The 26428-nt window shown below is 39.6% G+C and overlaps 1 protein-coding gene across 13 annotated transcripts in view; it reads right to left on the bottom strand.

Annotated features, from left to right (window-relative positions):
* The window catches only part of nfasca (neurofascin homolog (chicken) a), a 152074-nt gene that overhangs the window by 93283 nt on the left and 32363 nt on the right, over positions 1–26428 (bottom strand). For 5 of the 13 annotated variants that reach the window (XM_017437119.2, XM_037975117.1, XM_037975116.1 and 2 more), the window contains exon 1: positions 13452–13723. The exons of 1 other annotated variant lie outside the window; for it this stretch is intronic. The gene's annotated coding sequence lies outside the window, so the exon portion shown is untranslated. Of the gene's footprint in view, positions 1–13451; positions 13725–26428 lie in introns of those variants that run through there. 7 more of the 13 variants (XM_037975122.1, XM_037975123.1, XM_037975124.1 and 4 more) reach the window with 3 other exon arrangements.

Here is a 26428-nt window from a genome sequence, read left to right as displayed (position 1 = left end):
GAGAGAGAGAGAGAGAGAGAGAGAGAGAGAGAGAGAGAGAGAGAGAGAGAAAGAGAGAGAGAGAGAGAGAGAGCGCACCTTGCAGTTTAACCCCAGATAAATCAATCCCACAGTTCCTGGATTATCATAGCTGAAGCACTTCCTGTCCACACAGATTCTTTATGAGACTTTTTAATAATTAATCAGGTCAAACTTTGAGTGAACTGGACTCAGAGGGACACATTGGAGGGGTATACTGCAAAGTAAGATTTCCTGTTGAGCTGAAAGTCAGAGTTTTCAGTGTCACTAAGTAGGACTGTGGCTCAGTCTCCATGGCAACAGAGGCTGAACTAGAGTGTTGGTTAACTGTCAGGGTAGGGCTCAACTTGTACACTGATTCTTTTCCTAACAATCTTCCAGACAGGACTTAAAAAGAAATGTTGAATTGTCAAATAACATCAAATTAAATATTCTGCTATCATATTAAGTCAGTCAGTGTTCTACACTTATGTGCCAATTTAATATTTGAATATTAATTATCAAATTTAATCACAAACCATGTTTATTCAGCAATATATTTCTATTTAATCATTCAATTTAATAAATATATTGATATAGGCATTTTATTCTTAAGTAAAGACTGTAGAGATAACAATGTCAGATCTTTCTGCCCAAACTGAAACAGCAACATTTTTAACCAACACATGAAGAATTTTCCTGCTTTCCCATTGGAATCTATTTAGTAAATTCATCACTTTTCATTACATTACAACCTGCTTTTATTTACAAATGAAGAGTCAGAATGAGCAGATTTTGTTTTTCCTGTAACTTTATTTGTTAAATCAGTGTATTTTGAGTAGAAAATGCATCAAATGACACGTGGAACGCCCCTTTTCATGTCAAATATGTACAGAGACTAAAGCAGAAAATGTGAGTTAACAAAGTAACATCAGAACTACTGTCATCGTAGCCGTAAACTCTTAAAGGGATTTTAGGAGTTGTCAAGCCAGGCTAAGGGAAAAAATCCCTACTTTGTTGAACCTGCTCAACAGTAAACTCATTCCTGGATTCTGTTCTTGTTTAAATCTGAAATATTTTGCTACCTTTTTGGAAGAGGCCCATTGTTTCATGAAGGTGTAGCAGCCTGAAGAGCAGAGTTTAAACTCATTGTCTTACAGAGAGAACAACTATATTTACTGATGAACAGGTTTCAGCTTGTTGCTTTCATCAAAATGAGAACAAATTATATTTGTGTGTGTGGGGGTGGGTGCGCGTGTGCGTGCATGTGTGTGTGTGCGTGTCCAACCAGGCATAATTTGTGCCAATAAAAATGAGGAGGCTACAGACTGACTCTCTTCTGTTCTTTGCTAAAAAAATTTACTTAATTTATTCTTTTTCACTTTTATCTTTCCAAACGATTTGAAGTCTTTAATCGCACCCTCTTATCTCCCTTTGTTGAACCTGTTTCTCTGATAACCTCCATCTTTCATTGTGGAAAAACAGATTCACCATCACACCTGACTGGCACATGTAGATCTCACTTTGTGTTCCTTCTGTAAGCCTCCATCCATATCACACCCACCCCCCTTACCTCATACCTCCTCCTTTTTCAAATTTCTCTTTTCGCCTCTCCCTCTGCCCAATCAGACAACTTTGTGGTTGCCAGATCTCCTTAGCAACAGCCCCACGAGGCGAAGGATGGAGGAAGGGGGTGTGATGGGGGATAAAGGCAGGACAAGAAGGGTTAGAATTGGATGGAGATGAGGAGGAGGTGTGTATGTTTAGGTTTTATTAAAAAAAAATGAATTTACAGAACTGTACGTCTAATCTAGAGGGTAATATTTTCAAGTCAGGTCAGGAACCACACGGGATGTTTCTAATACGGTGCATGCATACAGCTCCTGACCTCAGAAACATAACCATAGTAATTATGTCCATTGGTTTGTTTTAGTGTCCCTTCTCATCTTAAGCTTTTCTGTTTCTATTTTATATCCCAAATTAAAAATCAAAGACCGACTTTAAAAACCCAACAGAGTGCTGTGTAATTTTTTACATTTTTAAAAGGGTTGAAATTTATTTTTCCAGCATCTACTCATTTGTTCAAACTAAAATTATAAATTATTGGACTAACTTCAAAAGCTACCAAATGATGCAGTGCATTAGGGGAAATTCACAGACTCCTTTTGTAATGAGTGTTCAATATATACTCTATTGATATTGATTGATGAAGTATTCACTCGTCTCATTCACACACATATGAACTTGAGTGACATCTCATTCTTAATCCATAGGGTTTAATAAGATGATGGTCCACCCTTTGCAGCTATAAAAGCTTCAACTCTTCTGGGAAGGCTTTCCACAGGTTTAGGAGTGTTTATGGGAATTTTCAACCATTCTTCCAGAAGCTCATCTGTGAGGTCAGACACTGATGTTGGACAGAAGGCCCAGCTCACAGTCTCTGCTCTAATTTATCCCAAAGGTGTTTTATCAGGTTGAGGTCAGGACTCTATGCAGACCAATCATATTATTCCACACCAAACTCCCTCATCTATGTCTTTATGGACCTTGCTTTGTGCCCTGGTGTTCAGTCATGTTGGAACAGGAAGGGGTCATCCCCAAACTGTTTCCACAAAGTTAGGAGCATGGTGTTGTCAAAAATGTCTTGGTATGCTGAAGCAGTCAGAGTTCCTTTCACTGGAACTAAGCAGCTGAGCACAACTCCTGAAAAACAACCCCAGACCATAATCCTCCCTCCACCAAACTTTACACCTGACACAATGCAGTCAGACAAGTACCGTTCTCCTGGCAGCCGCCAAACCCAGACTTGTCCATTGGATTTCCAGACAGAGAAGAGTGATTCGTCACTCCAGAGAACATGTCTCTACTGCTCAGGAGGAATTAGAACACCTGAATTCAATGATTTGGATATTGCCAATACTTTTGGGAATATAATGTATAAGCCAGAAAATAAAAACTGAACTCCCAGCATCTCATTCCCAGAGTTTCCTATCGTGACTCAGGGATGGTGACTTCAGCTATTGTACTTTGAGTTTGTTGGATCAGCCTTCTCTCTTTTGTGCCGTTATTCTCATTTCCTGTCATCTCACACTTTTTCACTGCGATATTAAGACAACACACAGAAACATACACTATGAAAATCCAGGCCTCAACCTGATTAAACTGCTGTGGTGGACCTAAACAGAGCTGTGCAAAAACAAATGTCTACAAATCTCAATGAACTGAAGAAATGTTGGAGAGAGGAGTAGGCTAAAATTCCTACACAACCATGAGAGAATCTGATAAAATCCTACAGAAAACCACTACAAAAAGTTATTACTGGTAAAGGAGGTTTAACAAGCTGCTGGATCCCAGTTTAATAAATAATGACATGGTGAACTCTGCTGTGTGTTTTTGGTACACCTGAGGTTACATTTAAATCATTTTAAAATCTAGTAAAGACCCAATCCCTTTTATTATGCCCTGATACAGAAAACTCAAGAACTGAAAGAGGGTGAACTTTGTTTTTCTTATGACTACACAGAACATTAAAATGCATAATCTCATGTAATATTGCAAGATCTGTTATCGGTCAGAGCATATGTTGAAAATGACTCTCAGCTACAACCACATCAAATGTTAGCTCACTATCGGTAAAACTGGTTACTTAGTTGTGGCAGCCATCTAGCATCAGGTTGACTCCAAAAGTTAGTCACATCTAATGATAAGATTTTTATTTTTTTAAAATGTGTCCAGTGGTTCATGATATATTTTGCTCATACAACAGACAAACAAACATGCACACACATACAGAAACATTATTGGCCTTTTGCTTTTGGTGGTGTGAGATAATAACAGACAGATAGCCTCTTGCCTCCGCCATTTATTAGAGCTTGCCCTGTGTGTTGTCTGCGTGCTGTTCTGGAAGCTTCATTTGGCAACTCAGGCTCATCTGCCTGGAGGATAACACATTAATAAAAGTCATTATGCTGTCTGCTGGTTTGTCCTGAAGCTTTACAAACACACATACACATCCACATGGTGGTCAGTTCCAGTTTCTCCACCATCATTATGCCATCACCAAATTTCATTTTATCTGATTTTCCAGTTGTCCCTCCCCTTCAATCCAATTATCTTGTTGTTGCACATACAGTCCTTGAAATTACATTAGGTCCATTATCACATGTGTGTGTCCTACTGGGACACAGTTAACAGAAAGCTCATTGTTCTCCATCTCCCTCTGTATTCATTCATTACAGCTATCCCTCTTCTCTGCACCATTCTTCAAATGCAAAATACAACTTGGCAAAGGTCAGTTTTAGATATTTTAATTATCTTTTCTTGTGACGTCAGAATCTGTGAATTATCAAAGTTGGTAGCTGAAGAGTCATGTTTCCTCTTCGTTTTCAGCCCCGCTCAGCACCACGTCACCCCTACAACCTCTCACCTCCTTTTGGCTCCATGGTGTTAAACAGACCGACATGTCAGTCTGTGGGCTCTGGTATTGCTCATCTTCACACACAGCTTTGGCTGCTCTGCTCTGGCTGAGTGGATGAAAGTCATTACACAGAGTCTTTGTAGATTCGGTGTGTGTCTTTATGTGACAAGAAAATGATTGTGTGGGACTGTCACTGAGAACAATCCTCTGAATCACAAGGTGTTTTCTTTTTTATCTGCATGTGTGCAAGGATGTGTGTTAAAAAGTTTTGAGAGTTATAAACTAATTAACATTTTGGTAAAAACTACATACCAATTTATACAAAAACAATGATAATAAATATTTATCCAGGCGAATAAATATAAATAAAACACAAACATTATATAAAAAACTGTACAAAAAGGATATTTAATTCCTTAGTTTTGGGATTTCCCTGGGGTTTCCTTCCAGCGGGGCCTGCCCAGAAAACTCCCAGAAGAAGGAACTCAGAAGGCCTCCTCATTAGATGCTTGAACCACCTCAGGTGACTCCTTTCAATGTGGAGGAACAGCAGCTCTACTCTGAGCTTCCTCCCTAGATGATGAGGTTCCTCACCTGATTTCTAAATATGAGCCCAGCTTGTATCCAGAATCTCAGTCTTTTGGTCAGGACACATACATCATGACCATAGGTGAGATGGACCTGTAAATCTAGAGCTTTGCCTCTTTCTTTATCATGACCGACCAGTTACGTCCTCATTACTGCAGACGAGACCCCAATCTGTCGGCCTAATTCCCGCTTTATCCTACTGTCACTCAGGAACAAAACTGCCAGACACTTTAATTCCTCCACTCGTGACAAATACTCATCCCCAAAGGGAGAATTACATAATTTTTTAAGTGGAGGATCATGGTCGTAAGACTTTGAGGAGGTGATTTGCATCACAGGTGCTTCCCACTCAGCTGTGAACCTCCCTGTACATGCTGAAGGTCATGCCTTAAAGATGCCAACAGAACCACATCATTTGCAATAAGCAGAGATGAAACCCTGACCTCTCCATGACTGGACCTGGAGATCCTGTCCATGAACACCACATACAGAATTGGAGACAAGTCCTGGTGTCCAACCCATACCAAGAATGCAGACACAGCTTTTGCTTTGATTCTACCAAGATCTAGATAGCCCTTAGAAGTGACCATGGCACCGCACACTCCCACAGCAACCTCATCGAATTCCTCAAGGAGCACAATTCTAAGCCTCCTCTAAAGCTACAAAATATTTGTGGGCTGGAGAGTCAAACACCCTTAGCAACTCTGCAAAGGTTAAGATCTGGTCCCCTGTTCCAAGACCTGAAAGAAAACCACACTGGTCTTCCTGAATCCGAGGTTCAAGACTTGGTGTGAGCCTCCCTGCCAACAGCATGAAGTAAACTTTCCCAGGGAGGCTGAGAAGTGTGACCACAGTAAGGAGGTCATCAAAGTGTTGGGTCCTCTGTCTGAGTTAGCAGTTTGCCACCCAAACCAAGCCCAACCTGGGGCAGGGCCTTACTTTCCTTTTCTGACATGACAATGGTTTGTCCAGATGTCTTTGTGACCAACAACAAGGTCCTTCTCCATGTCCTTCTTAAACTGCTGTTTTGAAAGACAGATAGAGGAAGGTGCCTGCAAACCTAATGTGTATTTTGAAGCCTATACTTGACTAACACCTGCATTTAACAAGTAAGGTTGAAATCAAACATTCACGTTAGTTTTTATTTCGATATTTTTAGTGTGTGGTGCATATATAGTTCATTCAAACCAGAATTTGTTGTAAAAAGGTTCCAAAAATGTATACAGAGGTATGCACAGAAGACATAGGAACAAGCCAGATACAAGCAATACAGTATTTATACTGCAATTACAGCAGATTAGAAACTTTTTATGTTTGAGTTATGGTAAAACATTCAGACACTGACTCCCATTTAAAAAAAAAAAACAATATGTGGGACAAAAAAAAACTGAGATGAAAATATTTCATTTGAACATATTATGCTAAACCATTTAAATTCCTTATTTATTTATTTTTTGATAACCGAGTAAATGAAGTTGACTGAAGATGAAACAGCCTCCACCATGGGCATTACTGGTCAACAGTTTAGGGAATTAGTTCACGACTGAGTGGCATGATGGCCAATGGCAAGCTGAGCCCTGGGTCTGGACCAATCAAGAGAGTCACTGAGTGGAAAAATTCACTGGAACAAGTCACCCCTGTAATTGTTAGTTTACACATGGGGCAGTCATTATTACATTTGGTACACTGGGTTTATGGCACATGTTGAGAAAAGTGGTTTGTTGTTTACAGTAACTAACTTCAGGGTGTGTTTTCTCTTCTTTTGTCTCAGTCTGTGACTAGACTTGTCTCTAGCAGGTTGTTTTGACCAGATGTTTTAGTGTGTTTGCTCATGCTCAACTACCTACAGCTGTGTGGATGTTCTGCTGAATCTATCCTAGTCTAGGCACACTGTTTAGATCCTTCGCTGATACAAAATCTATAATATTTAGATAGAAACAGAATTTGATTTTTTATTGGATCAAGTACTTAAAAATACAAGAGGGATAAAAACAAGTTCTTGCATAAATACTGGCACATTCATGCTAAAAGTTAGGGTGTCCCAATTCTTTTTGAGTTGTAGAAGGGTGAAGCAGTAGGGCTATGTGGTGATCCAAATGAAAGGTTTTTAGAAGCACACTTTAAATTAAAAGTTATCTGACAAACAAAATCACAAATCTAATTTCTAAATTAAAAATATATTTACTTTGACTTTTTCTGATGTTTATGTCTGGTATCATTATTGAGCTTTCTTAACAGGTACCTAAAAAGTGCATTGTATTTCTCTGTTGTACATAATTTATTAACACAGCAACCATTATAATGGAAATGGAAAATGGGCTGCATTGATATAGCACTTAACACACACAACGCAGTTTGGGGGACTACATGAGGCTCAGTGTCTTGTCCAGATCAAACCACCAACCTTCTGATGGACAAATGGCCGCTCTTCCTCCAGAGCCACAGCCAGTCTGCATAGTTTTATTCTGGGGCTGCAGGGAGGTGCAGTTTGTTAGCACTGTAACTTTGCAACAAGGAGGTCCTGGGTTCAGTGCTAGCCTTCATGGAGTGGGTGGGTTTTCTATGGGTATTCTAGTTTCCTCCCGCAGTCCAAACACGTGCACGTTAGGTTAACAGAGACTCTAAATTGTCCTTGGGTGTGAATGGTTGCTTGTTTCTAGAATGGACTAGAGACCTGTCCAGGGTGTACCCCACCTCTTGTCCAATGACTTGAGATAGGCACCAGCTCCCCCTGACCATGAGCAGGACCAGGGGTCTCATTTATAAAAGATCATGTAGGATTCATACTAAAAGTGTTCGTACGCCCAAAAGGCGAAAATGGCATATGACAAAAAAAAATTAATTTATAAACCAAGAGTATGAACACTAGCAATCACACCTGTACCTAAAAGTTTGCACACATAGTCCCACCTCAGGTTCTGCCCTCCACACGCCCTCATTCAGCCATAAAAGGTCAATGCAAAGCACTTCATGAATGTGAAGGTGTATTTAAATAAGCCAGCTGATCAATGTTATTTCATGGTTACCAATGGCAACCACAGAGAAAAAAGCAAAAAAAAAAATAAAAAATTTCACAGAGGCAGAAATTGATGTGCTGGTGATGAGGTGGAGAACAGAAAAAATATCATTTTTGGGAGCTGCAGTTGTGGTGTTACAAATAAAAGGAAGCGTTGTGAGCAGCAACACTTCGTTCCCACTGTTAATTCAGTGAGTGGGACAGAGAGGACCGGAGCCGAGGTGAAGGAAAAGTGGTCAGATTTGAGGGTGGAGGCAAAAAAGTGACTAACCGGCCACTGCCAGAGCCTGTCGGCCACAGGTGGGGGGATAAGGGTGTACCCGAACTGACACCTTTTGAAAGAAGGATGGCCAGTATCGGACAGAAAAGTGATGGTCTGCCAAAAACTGATTAAGCTCGCCACCGTGAGGTAACGCGCACGGGTGTGAGCGGTATTAAAGTGCGCCTCCTCTGCGCTCTGACATTTGGGGAATGGGGTTCAATTCCTCACTTCACCATCTGTGTCATCACTTTCCCTTTTCTCCAACACGGCTTAGACTTTGTGTTAGGGACCACACATTTTCCCGTCAAGTTTATGTTTTATAGATTACAAACTTTGCATGGAAAGTGACATACGCAAATTTCAGGCCCCATTTTGTGCATACGTCAGTTTTATAAATAAGATACTTTTATCTTCATGAAGTTACCACTGTCAGGCATATATTTATTATCCTCACAAATCCTGACTGGAACTAACTATAAATAGGTGCACTCTCACTTTCCACAGAGATTGTCTGAATGCTTGGATGGAATGGTTTTCTTCTCTATAAATATTACAAATAATGTAATTTCACATTTGTAAAAAAACAACTAAATAAACAAATGTCAGTCAGTTTTTTGTTAAATCTGTTTCCTAGCATCCTATAAAAATAGACCTTAGATTCACTGCCTGGAGCCTTGTTCTTTTTAGGGTAGATAACAATTATGTCTGATCATTTCCCTTTGACCATGCAGAGAGAGAGAGGAGGGGGGGGGATGTTATTAGTGTGAGACCTCTTTTTACCAAATATTTGTACTGAAAGGCCTGTCGTTGTCCATTAATGCATTATCTGGGTGCATTAACTTCTCCACAATGCTCCCAAACAAAAGAAGGAGTGCATCTGGAAATCTGTTTCTGGGTGTTTGTGTGTTCAGTTTCTGCTGGCTTCATCTTTGTTTTGCTGAGAACTGCTGAGAAGCATTTGCTTCCTATGGAAGACCATCCCAGACTTTCCAACTACACTAATTTAGAAATGTTCTGCTTTCTGCTTAAAATTAATTATGGCTTTTATAATGTATTCATGAATTTATATCCCACCAAAAATGCAAACATTCACAAAAAACAACATGTATGGGACAGCTATGGGCAGAAACTTGTGCCGTCAGAAACTGAATTTGAGTTACTCAGAATGATTTTGTATTCGCGTAAATTGAAATTAAAAGCACTGGTTTGAAAATGAATTTCACTAAACTGAATTTAATGGTTTGAAACTGAATTCATTGTATTCAATATTCGGTTTGACTACTTTCCTTTTCAGTTCAATAATTCAATTTCAATTCCAGAGTTCAGTTTTTAGTGTCACACATCCTGGTCCTTGAGAAAGCCACAGAGTAATCAAACACAGATTGACAGATTTACGTTTCATGTCAGTGAAACTTCCTTTACGAAAATAAATGCATGAGGTTCAGTCCATAAACATTATATATGTATATATGTCTGTGGTTCAGTCTCAAACACAGACATAAATATGTAGACGCCTCATTACATACTGGAGCACATCCTAAGTCACCGCCATATTGGATGGATCTCTCCTCTCTAAGAGCCAACAGGAGTAAACACAAAGTGAGTGTCTATGACCAGATTTTGTGCAGCCTACGGTTACAATGACCTGTGCAGTATTGAAAATAGATCACCTGGGGTTATCTTTCACAAGCATGATTGAACATTCATAATATTATTTTATTGTAGCTAACATTATTAGGCAATCAACAAAATGCTAACAGGAGGAACTGGTCCTCTCTCTCTCATTAGCTCTTTCTGTTGTTTTTTCTTCACATTTTGAAGGTTTCCCACTAACACAGATTTAAGGAGGCAATGGGAAGCTGCAGTAAGAAGGGGGGGTTTTGTTGCTACAGACTCGTCTCATGTCTGTAGTGAACATTTCAAACCAGAGGACTTTAACAGGACTGGATTAGAGACGCTGTGACCCCACCTGTCTTCAGCTTCCCATCTCATCTCCAGAGAGGAGGAGATTTTACTGTACATGTTAACAGAAATGTCTGATTTATATGTAAAACTAAAGTTAATATCACACTTTGTTAAACCCGTTTTTACCTGTTAGTTCTTTCTGCATGTTTAGGAATTAATGATGTTTTGTGTATTACAATACACTGTGGGATACTAAAACCTTTTCAAGTTGTTTTCAATTAAATTGTTTTTAAGTATTATGTGTCTTAATTTTTAGGAACACAGAAACCTGAAGGAAAGCTGCAGAGAGCTTCCAGTGGACCTTTCTCTCCCTGAAAGTGAGCCTCAGCTCTCCAGCCCCAGTTAAAGCAGGGCAGTGTGAGACCCTGGAATGACCTGGAGTTTCTAAAGATTACTTTCCAGGCCTTTAGAAAACTAACAAACTGTGCATGTGGGTGCGCATACACAGCACACAAAAATATGAAGAAATTGGTCTTGTTGTGTACAGAAAGTTCAGGATTGTGTATATGTGTGTGTGAGAGAGTGAAATAAATTTGAATGAACAATCAAACTTGCTTCTTTATTAAAATATAAAATGTATTAATTTATACATCTATTAATATGCCATACTATATGTCTGTCTTTGTTAAAGAGCATACAACAAAGTATTTTAGCATGACAGCACATATTTTTAATGTGTGAAAGTGTCCTGTATCATAACTACATCTGTTAGGGTTTTTATATTATCAGCCTTTGTGCCCATGTGTAAAACTGCCTACATGCCACACGAAGGTCAGACGTCGGGCGCCACACCATCTGGCTCTCCCAAACAGAGATGTGTTATGGTTATGCTATGTGTTTAAACTATGATCTGGACCGGTTTTGCCCGGCTCAGATCAAACCCTTTTATTTCTTCCTTTAATAAAAGAGAAAGCCCAAGTAAGGGGGCAGAACTTCCTGGACAGCATGCCGTTAGGAGCTGTTGGGAATTTCTCCTCTTGAGAAGGCCTTCACAAAAAGACAACAAGCCTCTCCGGTGTGATTCTTTCTTAGCAGGTTGAATAAATCAAAACCCTGACAACATCTCTGCTGTTTGTAACAAACCAAACTGTGTGAAAATTTGGGGAGGTCTGATTATTTTAGTTGGACATACAGCTTCCTCTTTATAAAGAGATGAACTGAGAGGCACGTGGGGAGCCCATCCAAGACGATGGCCGTGCTGATACATCAGCTCCAATAGGCAGTGCCAGTCTTTAAGGTGTCAACATATATAATCCAAAAAAAGGTTAATAACAAAAACACTGAAGACATTTCGCTCCTCATCGAATCTGTGTTTGATTACTCTGTGGCTTTCTCAAGGACCAGGATGTGTGACACAAAAAACTGAACTCTGGAATTGAAATTGAATTATAGAACTGAAAAGGAAAGTAGTCAAACCGAATATTGAATACAATGAAATACAGTTTCAACGCAAATGAGCTCAGTTTCAAACCATTAAATTCAGTTTAGTTAAATTCATTTTCAAACCAGTGGTTTTAATTTCAATTTATGTGAATACAAATTCAGTTTCTGATGGCATAAGTTTCTGCCTGTAGACAGCTGTCTGAAAAATGTGAGTGTGAATCCAGTGCTAAAATCTTTACACAGACAAGTATGATCACAGTCAGTCAGCCCCCTCCCCCCACCACCAGTAATGGGGAAGGGTTATATTCAGACCATATGCACATGAAAAACAACATCCAGTTCACCCTATTTGCTCCATATGGGCAGTTCCACTTCACTTCAAGCTCAGGTCCTCTACCAGAGGCCTGGGAGCTTCAAGGTTCTCCTCAGTATCTTAGCTGTTCCTGGGACTACACCAGGGGTCTCCAACCCTGGTCCTGGAGGGCCTCCATCCTGCATGTTTTCCTTGTTTCTCTGCTCCAACACACCTGATTCAGAGGTTAAATCACCTCTTCATGTTCTGCAGAAGCCTGTTAATCACCCATTCATTCACATCAGGTGTGTTGGAGCAGAGGAACAAGGAAAACATGCAGGATAGTGGCTCTGAGGACCAGGGTTACCCACCCCTGGACTACACTCTTCTGTACAGAGATCTCTAAGGGTTGTTCCTGGGACCTCAGTGGAGCAGTAGAAGTAAAATGACTCCATTAAAGCTCACCGGATTTTCCACATAAACACGCCCACAACAACTTCTGACCAATCAGAAAATACTTGGAGCAAACCCCTGTGAGAAAAAGTTCAGCCAGGGCCTTGTGTGGACGCGAAGGGGTGGACCAAAATGCTAAAACTTACATCAATAAAAATAAAAACAATTTAAATCCTGTGCTTACTTTGCTACCTAAACATAATGCACCCCACACACCAACCCATCATGAAATGGCTCCTACACATAAACACCCCAGGTGTCTTCAAGCTGATTCAGACGGAACATTAACAGGGACACTGGGCATTAATAAGCATCACTGTAAATGCCTAAGAGTTAGTCCTCAGTAGACCCTGAACAGGTGTTACACAGCCAGGTCATCAGTCTCTCACAAGACTATCATAGAAACACACACACACACACATAATTACAGTCAACTTAGAATCACTAATTAACCTGACCTGAATGTTCTCGGACTGTTGGAGGAAACTGGAGTACCCGGATAAATAAAACCCCACACACGCACAGAGAGAACTTGAACCAGAGACTCGTTCTTACTATGAGGAGACAGGGGTAACCAGCTACACCACCACGCAGCCCAAATTACTGTACTTGTTTTATAAAGAACTACGTTAAATCACACAACATGAAAAATGAGCTTCAGTCCTAAACTTATCAACAATAACACAAAGAGTCACTGAGCACGTGCAGCACAGACCAGTCGGATCTGTTCCAACAGAGGTTTTTAAAGTCCAGCCAGTGGTTCAGTGGTTTCTCTTAATTAGTGACGGGGTAAACGCAGCATCAAAAAACAGAGGGACAAAGGCTGGGATGAAGGAAACTCAGAAACCATGGTGTCTGCAGAACAAAGAGATGTTCATGTTTGAAGCTTGAAGTTGTTTTTAAAAATGTGTGATTTCCAACCTCACGAGTCAGAACTGATCAGAGTTTTATTACTAAATCTGAATTTTGCTTGAAATCCTTGTTAGTCTTTATTACTGTACAGGAAGTAAAAGCTCAGAAGAACATGGCTTATCCTCTGCCCCCGTCAGCGCCTCAGTAAACAGAGATGTTTCAGTACCTGTGTCAGTGCAGCTCTTGTGTCCAGGTGAACAGCAGAGCTGGGTCATCGTGTTGGAAATCCATCTGTATCAACCCTCCAGCATCCAGGGACAAAAGCCCTCAGGGAACACAAAGGCTGAGTCACTGTCCTCTAAATTCACTGCACAAACACTAAACATCTACAACAAATCAGAGGGAAGATTTACAATCTATAACATCTTTTTCATTTCCTCTGTCCTCCTCCCTCACTCTCTCTGTCTCTGTCTCTTCTGTCCTCTCAGCGTCTTTCAGCTCGTACACACACAGTGATTCTCCATCTGTCACCGCCTCCTCTCCATCACCCCTCCCACCTCATCCATTAATAATGAGCCTCACACACACACACACACACGCTTCACTGCTGTCAAACACACTCACACACATTGATGTTACAAAGTGTGCACAAACGTCCTGAATGCTCAGGCAAGTCAAATATCACGGACAGATCCTCTGAGTCATGTTTTTACACATCTTTACAAGGATTGGAACTAAATACTATAAAACTGAAAAGTATGAACATCTTACGATGAACTGACAGGCGGAATATCTCTTTAATTAGATAAATAAATACATCTAAACTGGAGTAACAAAAGCTTTAAATTGACTTAACGTCAGGGGGATGAGTAAAAGATGTTTTGCTGATTCAAACTGACTGTCCAACATGAAGAAATCATCTTAAACCAAATTGACTAAAAATGTATTTAGTAACACATAGCTTTCTTTGTAGGCTGCCTCCTTTGTAAGCACTTTGAATGCCTTGCTGCTGAAATGTGCTATACAAATACATTTTTACTTACTGACTCCTTTCATAGCAGAGTTTCAAACTAGAATCCTCCTGTGATGAGAAGTGACAGAGTTGAAGTGCAAAAAGAGTTGTTAATGACTCTCACACATCACACTTTAGCTCAATGATTGTGAGTTAGACATTTCTTAAGGTTTGTTTAAAACCATCCAGTGATATATAAGATATTTTGCTAACAATCAGATAGCGGTCCAAGTATCAGTTAGGCATGACTCTCAGCTACTACACACCAAACCTGAGCTCAGAACCTGACAGAATGATCGCTCTTTTTGTGTTTGCTAACATTGATTAGCTGTGGCTTTGAAATGGTTTTAATCCAAAAGGCTGAAAGTTTCATTTAAACTTGTCGCATTGTTCATGAGATATTTTGTTAACATAAAACAAACACATGCACACACACAGATATGGCCAGAAACATTATTGCCTCTTCACCTGTGGCAGCGGGTAATATTGAAACCAAACAGTGAGAGCTACAGTCAGCATGATGATGATGTGATGATAAATGAGGGAACAAAATGATAACCAGCACTGAAAGAAACAAATATTTGAAATTATACATTAAATACAAAATATTTGGCAACACAATGTTGCTGTGGTTAGTTATCGCCCGCTGCCCTTAAAGGCAAACAATAATGTAACACTTTTAGCAAAATAGCTCATGAATCACTGAATAGTTTAATGAAACTTTTAGAAAGTAATCACTGCGATGATATCTACAACTGATTGACTTTCTGTGCCAACCCAATTCAATATGGCTACCACAGCTAATTGATCTTAACAAAAACCAAAATGGCCACAACTCAGTCAGTTTTACAGATACTGAGCTCACGTTTGGTGTGGAAGCAGGTGAGAGTTATCTCCAACACACACTCTGAGTGCAAACAGTTCGTAGAAGATCTTTGTTTAAAACTTTGACATGCAAGTCGAAGGGCAAAATTCTTGTTTGTTTATTTTATTTATTTTAACATATTAACTTAAATAACAAACAACAGGCAAACACACCCACTTTGGCATTTACCCCTAACAAATAAATTATAAAATAAATTATAAATAACTAAATTTAAAAATTTGTTCATTATTGTAAATAAATTATAATACAGTAAAAAAGAAATAAGTATAAGAAAAAGAGATCTATGAATACATATACACTTTCATACATATTACATATAAGTATATATACACTACCAGGCCAAAAGAAAAGTCACCACCAAAAAAAATGGTTATACACTCTAAACTTTCGTTGGACCACCTTTAGCTTTGATTATGGCACACATTCACTGTGGCATTGTTTCAGTAAGCTTCTGCAACGTCACAAGATTTATTTCCATCCAGTGTTGCATTAGTTTTTCACATTGATGATGGTAGAGTCTGACCTTCTCCAGCACATCCCAAAGATTCTCAGTGGGGTTCAGGTCTGGACTCTGTGGGGCCAATCCATGTGTGAAAATTATGTCTCTCACTCCCTGAACCACTCTTTCACAGTTCGAGCCCGATGAATCCTGGCATTGTCATCTTGGAATACGCCTGTTCCATCAGGGAAGAAAACATCCATTGATGAAATAACCTGGTCCTTCAGTATATTCAGGTAGTCAGCTGACCTTTGACCTCATTCTTTGAGCTCATCCTGTTGCTGAACCTCGACCTGACCAACTGCAGCAACCCCAGATCATAGCACTGCCCCCACAGGCTTGGACAGTAGGCAACACTTCACCTGCCTCTCTTCCTACCCTGATGCTCCCATCACTCTGGAACAGGGTACATCTGGACTCATCAGACCACATGACCTTCTTCCATTGCTCCACAGTCCAATCTTTAGCAAACTGAAGCCTTTTTTCCAGTTAGCCTCACTGAATGTGGTTTTCTTAAGGCTACACTGCTGTTCAGTCCCAATCCCTTGAGTTCCTTTGCATTGTGTGGAAATGCTCTTACTTTCACTAATAAATGTAGCCCGGAGTTCTACTGTTGTTTTTCTTCAATTTGATTTCACCAAACATTTAAGTGATCACCGATCACAATCATTCAGGATATTTTTCAAGACGATGGGTCCCCACTATCCTTCCAGTTTTTAATAATGTGTTGGACAGTTCTTAACCCAGTTTTAGTAGTTTCTGCAGTCTCCTTCAATGTTTTCTCTGCTTAATGCCAATGATTTGACCCTTCTCAAACAGACTGACATCTTTTCCACGACCACAGGATGTGTCTTTCAACTTTGGTTGTTTAAGAAATGAGAAGCAGCTAATTGCACCAGTTGGGGTTAAATAACTTGTTGCCAGCTGAAACATGATCGTCAGTAATGGTCAGTAATTATCCAATAGGAGGCTCGTACCTTTTTGCTAAGTTAAATCCAGGTGGTGACTTTTTTTTTGCCCAGGCAGTGTATATACACACATACATCCAACCACATCACTGTGGTGCTCAGTTCAGAATGATCTGACAATCTGCACCTTTACCATAAGACAAAGAGTGATTTCAGGTTATTTTCAAGAATACAGCCTCACCAGCTAAAGTCAGTCAATAAAGGACTTCTCTAATCCAGATGTAAATGAAGGTGGAGCTGCAGATTTCCAGTTTAGCAGTATTAACCTTCTAGTCAGCAAAGATTTGAAAGATAATATTTTTTTAGCCGGAGAAAGAACAAGTGAAGTGGGACACACCCCAAAAAGGGTGAATAAAACATTAGGAGCAATATCCTCTCTAGTTACATTAAATAAGATGTGAAAATTTCAGACCAGAATCTCTTCATTGTGTGGCAATCTGCCATCCTCCTGCCTGTTGTGCTCCTCCTGTTTTCCTGATTGGTTGGTTTCCTGACGACGCACAGCTGCTCCAAGTTAGGATCAGCCTCACAAGGGTTCTTAAGGCAGTTTGGAGGAACAGACCAACGCTGAAGCATCGATTGCTGCTGGTAATCAGTCTCAGCCATTACTAGTTCTGCTTTGCTGAAAAGTACTAATCCATTTTTGTATTTGTACCTGTCCAGAGTTCCTGACTCTGCTTATGACCACACTTTGCTCCAAACCACCTTCAAGCAAGAGCCTCCAAACCTTACCGAAGCCTGTCTGTCTCCAAGCTACCTGAAAACCACTTACCTGTGTGTCACCATGTGGAACTAACTCACCTCCAAGCCTCTCCTACTCACCACGCCCGTAAGATCGTTTCGCCGGTCGGATCTTTTCTACTACCTGCCCTTGGTGAAACAAATACTTACCACTACTCCTCTCTTCCAGATCCCGACCGTTTCACTCGTCACTGCTGTAAATAAAATCACTTACCTTTTGTTAATCCTCCTGTGTCCGTCCATTTCTGGGTTACTCACCTTTGACAAATCCGTGAACCTGATACATTGAGGGATAGTTTCAAAACATGTGAGTAATTTGCTGTGACCTGTTAGCAACATTCACACAAAGGGGACACGGTGTCAGTTATTATTGTGAGCCTGGTTTTAGTATAGTGGCATTTTATGTACGATCCAACATCGCATGAATCTCTGCTGAGCACAGATTGAAGATCTGTGGACCCTCTTTAAAACCTTCCCCCAAACTTCATCAATCCCAAGTCTTTCTCTCATACAGTTTTCAACATAGAAGGATTTTAAAGGTTACAAACATTGCAGGAGCACTTCAAAATCAGAGAGGTTAGGAGTTCTGGGGAGGAGCTACAGACATAATATCAAGGCTGAAGGTATCTGAAAAAAATACATCTAGGGAGAGAAAATGTACCTACTAGCTGATGAAAAGAAGCAAAAGTAGGATCAACATACAAATCTCTCCAGATTTTTATACCTAACCCATATAGAGAAAGTTTTATCCAATAAGGATGAAGGAAAAATACAATACAAAGGGCAATATGTATTCCCTCAAAAATGCTTGTTTCATGCTGATGTTCTTTTTCTCACACAGTATAAATATGTGTGTTTTAAGCTCAATGATTTGGGTGTGAGAGTTCCTGGTGGATTGTTTGTTCTGTTTCTCTGAGGTCCAGCTGTGACAACCACACCCCTGAGCAGGGTCTGAGATCCTCTTCACCACAATAGAACCAGCACAGCTAACCAATGGATGGTAGAAGCTTTTATTACAATCGTATTTTCAAACAGCTCGTAAGAATCTAATTGTTAAGGAGTTTTTTCAGGTTTCTGTTACTGGTGACCGGTGATTTATTTAAAAAAACACACCAACACAAACCTCACAAGCTCATAAAGCAATGTTCAGGCTACCCTTTCAGTAATGTCACCACCTCTGGTGACAAACGTTACACAGACACATCATGAGTCGGTACGTAAAGGTCACATCATTTCAAGATAAAAACTAACATTTGAATTTTAAATGGAGATATATAAAACATTCATCTAATGTGACTTGATTCAAAGATTTGGACTAAAAGGTCCCCATTCAGTCTGAGGGCTTCGTGGCAACAAACTGAAACTGAGGTTGGCATTTATTCAACTCTTTATGTAAAACTGAACAGAATAACTGTATGAGACGTCCGGAAGAAAATGAATCTGTGAGTTACTTTAAATGCTAGGAGCCTAAATGGAACATTACTCAAAGTGTTTTGTTCTCATTTGTTCTCCATTTGTGTTTAGTTGTCCTGAGGTCCAGGCTGGTCCACAGAGGTGATCGGGAGGTGCTCCTAGACTGTGGAACCAGCTGCCCCTTCATATTAGACAGGCTTCAACTCTTGGTGTTTTTAATTCTCTTCTTATAACACATTTGTATTCACTGGCTTTTAATACATTGTGAGACTTGTAATGATATTGTATCTTGTATAATGTTTATATCGAATTATCTTTTATTGTTTATGTGTGCAGCACTTTGGCCAGTTGTTTTTGAATGTGCTATATAAATAAATTTGATTTGATTACTCTCTGTCAGTAAATTATTTCAGTCAGTTATATCATATCTTATTTAAAATCGGACATAAATAGGCCAGGAATAATAACCACATGGCTCACTGATGTATGACTGTAGCTGTTCAGCTGTCCACCAACTCTCACCCAATGACCGCTCCCCCCGACCCTGAGTAGATTTAAACAGGTGCAGAAAGTAGTTCAAAAGTGTATTATAATATGTCGGGTGCTAAGTTAATACATCTTTCTTTGTGATGAAGGGATCAAAAAAGGTTAAATTTTCTTGACAGATTGATGCTAAATTATTCTGTCTTGGTCTTTTTGATGATAGTGTTAATTTTTAAGGCTTTCTGTTTCCGTCATGTCATATTTATTATCCACCTCAGCTTATAATTCAGACAACAGCAGGTTTGAACAGATTGAAAAAATGGGGGGAAATCTGTCATTCTTAAAATCTGTGATTTTGAAAAACTGTCTGTGTCATTTGATCACAAACACTGAAGCTGCATCTTTTCTTGCACTATTGAGCCAAGTTTGAGACACCAGGTAGTCTCCACCAATCACAGCCCAGTGAGATGTCACCTGTAGATGAACCTGTAGGAAGGTGGTACAGTGATGATTTGTGTGGCTGCAGCTCACATTCACTTCTTCTGCTTCTTCTTGCAATCTCATAAAGACCGGTTAAATAAATCATACCTGCGAAAACAGCTGAAATGACTGAAAATAGGCCAACAGTGGTGATGTCAATGAAAGAGCCTTTTGGGATGGAGAAGTCTGACAGTTTTGATGTATTGGTACATATTTACTTTTATCTGAAATGATAAACTTACCCATCTAGAATATGTTTTGTTGACGCTGTATGTTTATGTCTTTCTCGTATGTTTAGCAGCAGATTCCTTCTCATATTTCCACCTAAACATCTTCTCCTTGCCATTACACTTGCCTTACTTCACCATGTTTGTTTACCTACACAGTCTACAGCCAGCCCAATGTAGGTCAATCACATGACTCCAGCTTCTATGTGGTTTTCAACAGCTTCAGCCAAGTGCTGTGTTTACACCAAGTGCGTACCCATATTTTACAACTGCATTCAAAATATCTGGAAAACTGCTGGAGTTAACACTTTCAAACTGCACCATCTGATATAGTTCAAGATAACCTTTTTATGTTTGATTTCATACTCTGCAATCAGGATCTTGTGGTCAACCCCAAGAAAAACAAGATAATCTGAGTTATTTACAATCAAAACGTGACATTTTTCTGATAAAACAGAAGTAGAACATACAGTACTCTATCCTCATCTGCATGTAACCTATAAATGCTCAAAAACTCCCATCATCCATGCATGAAGACAATCCTCACACAGTCACAGGGAAGACAGGTCTGACCATGCATGAATGTAGAACACACATGCAAAATATCTCTCACATCCATGCACAGCCTCCTCCATCCATAAAGTGGATAAAGGAAGTCCCCACCCCCACCTTCAGCTGCTAATAATCAGAGTTTTCTCATGGATGAAACAATGCTAAAAAAGAACGAAAACAACTACTCATTAGATTATTAACATAACACAAAATAAGGATGCTGATTTATTCAATCATTTCTGTTTTAGATCATTTAAAATGAGAAATTTTGTGTCTAAAAAGAGTAATAGAAATAAAAGCATTCAAACATTTGTGCTGAAAAAAGAATGTGTATTACAAGTTTACATCTTCAAGTTTGCTTCCATGTTTTATGCTAAAATTTTGTGTAATGCACACAATTCTGGCATATTCAAGGAGAAAAAATACATATTTCAACAGAACTCAAAGTATCTCTGATAATATTCATATCTGAACAAACTGTGGCACCTTGACTGTGTTAATAAATGTTATTGTGTTTTATTGTGATGGTTAATCTGCACTTTCACCATAAACACAAAATATGCTGTACAAAACTAAAACAAAATCTCAAAATAATTAAAATTTACGTGGAAAATAGATATCTAGTTAGTGCAGGAGAGAAAAGCCCAAGTAGTTTGGATGTAGGGCCTTCAGGGCACACACACACACCAGTCTCTGCCTCAAGATAGTTCAAAGAAGAAAAAAAGGGGTGTGAGTGTTTGCGTGTGTGTGTGGTGGGGGGGGGGGCTTGAGCCTGCACAGACCTGACCTACTGACCTGAGCCAACATTAACAGGTCCCTTCTGTCTGCAGCCGAACTCACAGATCAATCCTCCGTCAGACCCACGGCTGCTGCTGGCCTCCACATGCAGATCAGCTTTGCAATAAAACAAAAGAACAGCCTGAGGCCTCCCTCTTCCTCCTTAAGACGTCTTCTAACACACACACACACACACACACACACAGAATGTGCACAAACAAAAGCAGAAACAGTGTTAACTCGTGCCCAGATGGACTCCAGTCAGTTGACCTCTTCAAAGATGTCCAGCAGACGGGCAGACCCAGAGACCAGAGATCCTTCTGTTACTGTCTCTGAATTCAAGCTGGACCTCGTTGGTTTTGTTCCCTGCCTTTCTTCTCTGTAGTGAAACAATAAAGACTGAACTAATCTAACCCATCTGATATCAGCTGAAAGCCTCAGATTTGACAGATCAGTTCAGTTATTTATCGTCCGATAATTTCAGGGGTGTGGAAAATGGAGAAGTGAATGGAGTCAAAGAATTGGACAGATAAAATAGAATTGAATACAAAATGTGGAGAGCTGTCAATATGTGGATGTGATCCAGTGTGTTTGGGTTTTTTTTCTAAAGCCAGTATCTCACTGGGCTGTAGCTGTTGTTGGCATTAAGGAGTGAATTTCCAAAATGTTGCAAAACAACGTTTTATTTGTAACTTGAGAATGTATGCGTTGTTTGTACTTACGGAACAAAATGTGCATCAAAATGTTTGTGAAAAGTATTTTGTTTATTTTGATTTGAGGCTTTCTTTCATTAAAGTTGTTTAAACTTTATTCAAAGTTTAAGTCTATTACAGTAGTCATAAAAACTGGTTCCATTCAAAATAAACAAACCAACATGTGTTTTTACTGAAGCAAAATATACAACGAGCGTGGATGTCTGAACACCAAGGCTTGGTCACCATTATCTGCTCGTTCTTCAGTACTCAGCTCCCAGATTTCTCTTTTATCACACAGAACTGTCGCACCACTGCGGCAAGAACCCGACTGTCGAGCCACAGTCACAGTTTAGTTGGATGTACGGGATGACATGCACATCATAAATGTGTCCCAAGTACAAATTAAGTGAGACTGCAACTGAAAATTTGCATATTTTCTCACAACTTTGAGTCTCCAATGGTCCCAGCCCAGTGAGATATGGACTTTAGCACCTATTCACGTATTAATGATGTTGCAGATGGAGGAGACTGTCTGCTGTCTGCATCATAGGATGTTCAGGTCTCCCTTCATGCAGGCAGCCATGGTAAAGAGGTCCAGCACAGGACCCAAAAGTTACAACATTAAAGGCTAAGCTCAAAGTTTCTGGAAGAACAACATCCAACTCAGAAGAACAACATGTCTGTAAGTTCTGTACAATGGATGGATGGAACATGGATTAAAACTGTAAGAAAGCATGCGGCGACCCGAACAATCAGAATCACACTAGAGAGGCTAACATTAGCCGATCACTTCAAGAAACTCTTTATGAAAGCATCCTCATCATCCTCGTCATTTTCTTTTATCATTATCAGTTTCCTCCGTCTTCTCATTTTCTTTATCATGATTATCATCATCAACCTCAAATTTCTCACCATCCTCATCAACATTAGAATTATTCTCATCCTCAGCCTTTATCAACCTGTTCCTTCCTCTTCCTCACCAAGATAATCATCATCATCCTCCTCTTTTTTATCATTATCAACATTTTTTTGATCCTTCTCCTCATTATTGTCATTATCATCATCATCGTCATGATCAACCTAAAATTCTTTATCATTCTCTTCATTATATTCATCATTGTCATCTTTACATTGTTATTTTCGTTCTCATGATCATTACCATTCTCCTCCATACCATCACCATCAATCTCAAATTTCTCATCACCCTCCCTCATCATCATAGTTATTTTCATCCTCATCTTCTTCATCCAGTTTCTCTCCCTCATCATAATCATCCCCTTCTTTTTCTTCGTATCATAATATGTCATAATCATCATCATCTTCACCACAGTCATCATCATCTTTATCATCTACTTCATTCTCATGACATCATCATCTTCACCACCATCATTTTCTTCATTATTATCATTGTCATCATCACCTCCTTTTAACTGTCATCCTCATCATTAACAATATTGTTATCATCCTCATCATTGTCTTCCTCCTTCATGGATTGTCATCATTATCATTATTAACCTCATTATCATTCCCAACCTAATTATTGTATTTATTGTATTGTATTTCTGTTCTGTTGCTGTTGTTACTTCTTGTTGCTAGAGGGCGCTGCGGTGACAGCAAAGGGCAGAAGAGACTGTTAGTAGAAACAACAAAGATACAGAAGATATTGGACAACATTGCAATGATGTCTCAACAGTTGCTGTAAAAAAGTTTAAACCGTCGCCTCCAAATGCCACAACACTTTTCATCATCCTCATCTTCATCACTGTCAACATCCTCATTATAATAGAATCATAAAAATTGTTTGTTAAAATAAATACGATTTTATAGATGTGTTGTCCCAACACCTGAATAACTCTGTCAAACAAAGCTCTGCTCCTTTAACACAGAACTTGTCAGCACCAATCGAAATATATTTCTGCACTAATGAAGTCTGAAAGTGAAGTGTCAGAAGATGCACATGGAAGTGAACTTTCACCCCTTCACACTTGGTAAAGCCCACAGTCCTGTGACTCCCTGCTCTTCTCCATGAAGTACCAGACTGAGAATGGAATGAAAGAGTGATGAAGGGAAACCTGAAGGGAGAGGGAGAAAAAATGAGGACAGTTTCAAAGCCAGACAATAACTGGACTCATTACTCATGTATGCCAGAGGAGGAGGAGTGGGTATGCATTCATTAACTCGGTGACCTCCACACACACACACACACACACACACACACACACACACACTCACACACAATGTCCGATAGTTACTGGACCATGTGTGGGGGGTGCAGATCACCCAGGGCACTGAGAGTTGGTTTTCTAATTAAACTGCAGTTAAATAGACGTTGCATATGCACACGCACACACACACACACATAGTGACTGACTGCAGCAATACAGTGTTGTAGAAACTAACAGCTGGTCACTTCAGACACAGATAAAAAAAACTAAATTTGTTTAAAGATAACGGTCTTGTCTGTGCTTATATATGAGACAGACAGAAGCATGATGTTCAAACTTCACACACACACACACAGTTTCATGTTTTCCACTCTAATATAAAGATTTCTGTATGTTAACATGCATGAATGTGTGGGGTCTGATCAATAAGGCTTTGTCTCTGGAAACCAAAGACTGAGGAGTAACAGACCTCAGCTGTTGTACAAACAGAGTCCACCTCCTCTCCATGTCAGACAACATACAACAACATCACAGTGTAGCCCTGCTCCTGCGTCACACAATGTTACACAACACAATGAGTCTGTCAGGACATTCAGGGCTTTCTTGTTTTTTGTGTTTTCAGATAGTTTGTTTGAATTTTGCTTTAGTTTTGTTTTTATTTTTTTCAGGTTTCATGATGCGCTATTCAAATAAAATGTGTTATTATTATTGTTGTTGTTATGTCCAGAGTCCATTCATCTCATTCTGAGGGTTCATCGTGGACAGGTCAACACAGAGATGCCAAAGATCAGTTTAAATTCTCCAATTAGCCTACATGTTTTTGTTTCTGGAAACCAAAGACCGAGGAATCATAGACTTCAGACCCCACATGTGCACAGGAAGAACACGGAAACTCTCCACACACTAAACCCAAGAAAACAATACTAACCACTGCACCCCTGTGCAGATGATTTTAGGAAGTTTTGCTTTTCTCATGTTTACAGTCATGGGAAAAAGTAAGTCAACTGTTCCTCAGTTGTAGCAGTAATGAATTTCAGTAGTTATTTTCTGTCTGATTTTATCAGCCTCTCACATGGTTGTGGAGGGATTTTGGTGGCCCACTCTTTCCAACATTACTTCAGTTTATTGAGGTTTGCAGACAATGGTTTCAGCTTTCTTAAGGTCCCACCACAGCATTTCAATCAGGTTGAGGTTCTGGACTTTCACTGGACCATTGCAGCACCTTGATTCTTTACTTTTTGAGCCGTTCTGTTGTAGATTAGCTGCTGTGTTTAGATCATAGTTCTGTTGCATCCTGACCCAGTTTGGTCCAACCTTCAGCTGTCAGACAGATGGTTTAACATCCTTTGGTCTACAGAGGAGTTCAGGTTCAGCTCAATGACTGCAAGGAGCCCAGGTCCTGTAGCTGCAGAACAAGCCCAAACCATCAGTCCTCCACTAATGTGCTGACAGGTGGTATGAGGTGTTAGGTGTTCTCCAAAACAAGCTGCTGTGCATTATGGGTAAACATTTGAAGTCTAACAAGACATTTCACAAAACTAAATGAGACAAGATTCTGGGTCTGCAAGAAAAAAAAAATAACATCATTTTTAAGAATAAAGTTTTTGACTAAAAAATCAACTGACTAGCATTTCTCCTGATTTCATGAGTCTCTTCAGATCTTGTTCACAAGTGATAGGATGGAATGGGAGATGGATCAACAGATCTGGGCCTCATCCACAGTAATGAGGGTGTTTCTTTGGTCTGTTGTGGTAAAGTTGAGCTGAAAGGTAAAACTCACAATTTACTAGTCCGTCTACTTTTCAACCCCACCTATGGTCATGAGGTATGGATTATGACTGAAAGATACAAGCGGCTGAAGTTAGTTTCCTCTATAGGGCGGCCGGGTTCAGTCTTAGATATAAGGTGAGGAACTCCGTCATCCGGGGGGAGCTTGGAGTAGAGCCGCTGCTCCTTCACATTGAAAGGAGTCAGTTGAGATAGTTTGGTCATCTGATCAGGATGCCTCCTGGACACCTCCCTTTGGAAGTTTTCTTGGGACATCCCATAGGTAGGAGACCCTGAGGAAGACTCAGAACTCGCTTTAGGGATTACAGGTGCTGGTCATAAAATTAGAATATCATGAAAAAGTAGATTGATTTCAGTAGTTTCAGTAATTGAAACTTGTATATTATATTCATGCATTACATACAAACTCATATATTTCAAATGTTTATTTCATTTAATTTTGATGATTACAAATGACAACAAATGAAAATCTCAAATTCATCATATCAGAAAATTAGAATATTACTGAAGACCAATA

Source organism: Kryptolebias marmoratus, linkage group LG4 (assembly GCF_001649575.2).
Source record: "Kryptolebias marmoratus isolate JLee-2015 linkage group LG4, ASM164957v2, whole genome shotgun sequence".
Classification (NCBI taxonomy): Eukaryota; Metazoa; Chordata; class Actinopteri; order Cyprinodontiformes; family Rivulidae; genus Kryptolebias; species Kryptolebias marmoratus.
This window is presented reverse-complemented; position numbering and strand designations above follow the sequence as displayed.